The 5,000-nt window shown below is 44.4% G+C and overlaps 1 non-coding gene across 1 annotated transcript; it reads right to left on the bottom strand.

The window, feature by feature from the left end:
* Window positions 1–306: 306 nt before the first annotated feature.
* LOC123719192 lies at window positions 307–2,212 on the bottom strand. Its single transcript, XR_006755259.1, has one exon. It is a non-coding gene; the product is annotated as a small subunit ribosomal RNA (ribosomal RNA).
* Between the last annotated feature and the right edge of the window lie 2,788 nt (window positions 2,213–5,000).

A 5,000-nucleotide genomic window follows, 5' to 3' on the forward strand; every position in this document is an offset into this window, starting at 1 on the left:
GTGCGAAAAAATTAAACAAAAAAATTTGAAAATAATACTTATCATTAACGTGTACGACAAATGAAAAGAAAGAAAATCTCTTTTATTTGCGTGGTTGTACACAAAAATTAAAATATTATTTCAAAGTATCAATAGGCGATAGCGAACGCTAATCAAAGCGTGTCGCAACGCACACGTCGCGAATCGACGAGAGAGAGTCAACCGTCTCGGATTCGATTTTGATTCGTATCATTCACGTGTTTTTTGTATTTTTTTCTTTTTTTGCGAGTCTTTGACAACAACAAAACAAAAAGAAAAAACCAACGTTAATGATCCTTCCGCAGGTTCCCCTACGGAAACCTTGTTACGACTTTTACTTCCTCTAAATGATCAAGTTTGGTCAACTTCCCAGCAACGCCGACGGCCGTGAGGCCACCGCGTGTCGGTCCGAAGACCTCACTAAATCATTCAATCGGTAGTAGCGACGGGCGGTGTGTACAAAGGGCAGGGACGTAATCAACGCGAGCTTATGACTCGCGCTTACTAGGAATTCCTCGTTTATGGGGGATAATTGCAAACCCCAATCCCCAGCACGAAGGAGTTTCAACGGGTTGCCCGGGCCTCTAGGCCAGGGAGAACATGTTGATTCCTTCAGTGTAGCGCGCGTGCGGCCCAGGACATCTAAGGGCATCACAGACCTGTTATTGCTCAATCTCGTGCGGCTCGAAGCCGCCGGTCCCTCTAAGAAGAATTTTAATACGTCGCCAGTGAGTTGCGCTCCCCGAGAGTCGCGCACACCTTGAATGACGACGCCTATTTAGCAGGCTAGAGTCTCGTTCGTTACCGGAATTAACCAGACAAATCGCTCCACCAACTAAGAACGGCCATGCACCACCACCCACCGAATCAAGAAAGAGCTGTTAATCTGTCAATCCTTCCGGTGTCCGGGCCTGGTGAGATTTCCCGTGTTGAGTCAAATTAAGCCGCAGGCTCCACTCCTGGTGGTGCCCTTCCGTCAATTCCTTTAAGTTTCAGCTTTGCAACCATACTCCCCCCGGAGTCCAAAATCTTTGGTTTCCCGGAAGCTGCCCGCCGAGCCATTGTAGTAACGTCGGCGGATCGCTAGATGACATATTTACGGTTAGAACTAGGGCGGTATCTAATCGCCTTCGAACCTCTAACTTTCGTTCTTGATTGATGAAAACACCTTTGGCAAATGCTTTCGCTGATGTTCGTCTTGCGACGATCCAAGAATTTCACCTCTAACGTCGCAATACGAATGCCCCCAGTTATCCCTATTAATCATTACCTCGGAGTTCTGAAAACCAACAAAATAGAACCGAGATCATATTCTATTATTCCATGCACGAAATATTCAAGCGGCATTTTGAGCCCGCTTTGAGCACTCTAATTTGTTCAAAGTAAAATTGTCGGCCCACCTCGACACTCACCGAAGAGCACCGCGATAGGATTTTGATATTGAACCGGCGTTTTACCGCCGGCTCACCGACGATATGCTCCGCAGACGTGTCAGTATCACCGCGGATGCGGTGCACCGACAGCGCGGCGCACAAATGCAACTACGAGCTTTTTAACCGCAACAATTTTAGTATACGCTATTGGAGCTGGAATTACCGCGGCTGCTGGCACCAGACTTGCCCTCCAATTGTTCCTCGTTAAAATATTTAAAGTGTACTCATTCCGATTACGAGGCCTCGTAAGAGTCCCGTATCGTTATTTTTCGTCACTACCTCCCCGTGCCGGGAGTGGGTAATTTGCGCGCCTGCTGCCTTCCTTGGATGTGGTAGCCGTTTCTCAGGCTCCCTCTCCGGAATCGAACCCTGATTCCCCGTTACCCGTGACAACCATGGTAGTCGCAGAAACTACCATCGAAAGTTGATAAGGCAGACATTTGAAAGATGCGTCGCCGGTACTGGACCGTGCGATCGGCAAAAGTTATCCAGATTCATCAAAATTAACGACTTCGGACGCATGGCCCTCCGCCGATTGGTTTTGATCTAATAAAAGCACTCATCCCATCACTGGTCAGAGTTCTGATTGCATGTATTAGCTCTAGAATTACCACAGTTATCCAAGTAACTGAGTAAGATCTAAGGAACCAAAACTGATATATTGAGCCATTCGCGGTATCGCCTTAATACGGCTTGCACTGAGACATGCATGGCTTAATCTTTGAGACAAGCATATAACTACTGGCAGGATCAACCAGGGAGCTGCTTACGCAAACGACACGCCTACACCGCGGTCACGCGGCTTCGGCGAGCCGCTGGCTCGGCGGCGTCGAGGGGCGCGCGCTTGCGCGCGCGCCTTCTCGACACGCGTGAACGTAACGCGTCGAATTTGCACGCGACGCGACGTTCGCGCTTCATATCGATAGACTAACTTTGACCGGTCTACGAGCGGCCGTCCCGTCACGATCTCGCAACGAGGTGATGTACAACGATGCTCGACCACTGTGAGGGACATAAAACTGCAACGAACACGACCCCGCGGGCGGGAATCGATGTTGTGACAATTTGAAAATTGAACATTCATCTAAACGCAACTTCTCAATTTTTATTCAATACGTTATTGTAAACATATTAAAACTCGGCTGGCAATTACATGCGCACACACACGCATGATTCGCACTAGATACGATCAACGCCCGGAGCTTGAGGGATAAATTCCAACACGACGCTGCGCACACCGTTTCGACGATGGGCGCGTGTGCGTCCTCTTTTATACATTCTTTCCATATACGGTCGCCGTGGCGACCGCGCACGTGTCGAACACGCTAGGCGCCCTGCGTTGAGGTGTGCCTAGAAGCGTATTCTTTTAACATCACAGATAACACCGGGGGAGACGGTCCCAAATCTTGGTCGATTGGTAACATCACCATACGGTCTGCGAACGCGGTGCTATAATATAATTTTATATTATATTATATAAAATATGAGGAGGAGTAGTATGTATATTCTTTGTTATTTTGTGTTGACACAAGAGAGATATATAAAATGTACTATACACCACACACACAGAGAGAGAGAGAGCTGGGAAAGATCTCGGCGGTCTCGCATTCGAAATACGAATTTGATATAATTTCCTCCGAAAATCCATACCCATATCTATATCATCCATGCGCGAATATATGTATATAATATTCTCACACTTCGCACAAACACAAAAACAAGAACACATTCTCTCTCGTCCGTCGTTCGTGTCTATTTGAGACGAACGACGCGCGGCAACGAGAACGAGTCGACGCTGTGCGCACGACTGTTTCGCTCCACATCTATACCGAGAGCAATAGTCCGCGTCGGCATTGGAGCGGACGTCGAATGTTTCTCGTAGAGCGAGCGAGAGAGAGACGATTTTTCATTTTATTATGTATGTGTATTGGCGTGCAGTAGTAGCACGTAGTAGTACTAGTAGTAGTAGTAGTAGTAGTAAAAAAATATTATTATTTATTTTATTGACTGATATGATTTTGTTTGTTTTCTTTTTTTTGCATAGACATTTGTATTGATAGATATGTTTCTCGTTGAAGCTCGCAGCACACGCTCAGAGAAATGGCAATGTGGGTTTATTTGAAGAAAAGAAAAAACAAAAAAAACAATTATATTTATTAATAATATGTATGTATGTATGTATGTATGTATGTATGTATGTATGTATGTATAATAATGAATTATAATAATTATTCCGATGCAACGTCAGAGGAAAATGTTTCTCGTACAGGTGCGGCGCGCGACGGCCGGCCGCTCGACAGTTTCGCACCGAATGTTTCTCGTTGAAGCTCGCAGCACACGCTCAGAGAAATGGCAATGTGGGTTTATTTGAAGAAAAGAAAAAACAATTATATTTATTAATAATATGTATGTATGTATGTATGTATGTATGTATAATAATGAATTATAATAATTATTCCGATGCAACGTCAGAGGAAAATGTTTCTCGTACAGGTGCGGCGCGCGACGGCCGGCCGCTCGACAGTTTCGCGCCGAATGTTTCTCGTTGAAGCTCGCAGCACACGCTCAGAGAAATGGCAATGTGGGTTTATTTGAAGAAAAGAAAAAACAAAAAAAACAATTATATTTATTAATAATATGTATGTATGTATGTATGTATGTATGTATGTATGTATGTATGTATAATAATGAATTATAATAATTATTCCGATGCAACGTCAGAGGAAAATGTTTCTCGTACAGGTGCGGCGCGCGACGGCCGGCCGCTCGACAGTTTCGCGCCGAATGTTTCTCGTTGAAGCTCGCAGCACACGCTCAGAGAAATGGCAATGTGGGTTTATTTGAAGAAAAGAAAAAACAATTATATTTATTAATAATATGTATGTATGTATGTATGTATGTATGTATAATAATGAATTATAATAATTATTCCGATGCAACGTCAGAGGAAAATGTTTCTCGTACAGGTGCGGCGCGCGACGGCCGGCCGCTCGACAGTTTCGCGCCGAATGTTTCTCGTTGAAGCTCGCAGCACACGCTCAGAGAAATGGCAATGTGGGTTTATTTGAAGAAAAGAAAAAACAAAAAAAACAATTATATTTATTAATAATATGTATGTATGTATGTATGTATGTATGTATGTATGTATGTATGTATAATAATGAATTATAATAATTATTCCGATGCAACGTCAGAGGAAAATGTTTCTCGTACAGGTGCGGCGCGCGACGGCCGGCCGCTCGACAGTTTCGCGCCGAATGTTTCTCGTTGAAGCTCGCAGCACACGCTCAGAGAAATGGCAATGTGGGTTTATTTGAAGAAAAGAAAAAACAAAAAAAACAATTATATTTATTAATAATATGTATGTATGTATGTATGTATGTATGTATGTATGTATAATAATGAATTATAATAATTATTCCGATGCAACGTCAGAGGAAAATGTTTCTCGTACAGGTGCGGCGCGCGACGGCCGGCCGCTCGACAGTTTCGCGCCGAATGTTTCTCGTTGAAGCTCGCAGCACACGCTCAGAGAAATGGCAATGTGGG

Source organism: Pieris brassicae, unplaced genomic scaffold (genome assembly GCF_905147105.1).
Source record: "Pieris brassicae unplaced genomic scaffold, ilPieBrab1.1, whole genome shotgun sequence".
In the NCBI taxonomy this organism is placed as follows: domain Eukaryota; kingdom Metazoa; phylum Arthropoda; class Insecta; order Lepidoptera; family Pieridae; genus Pieris; species Pieris brassicae.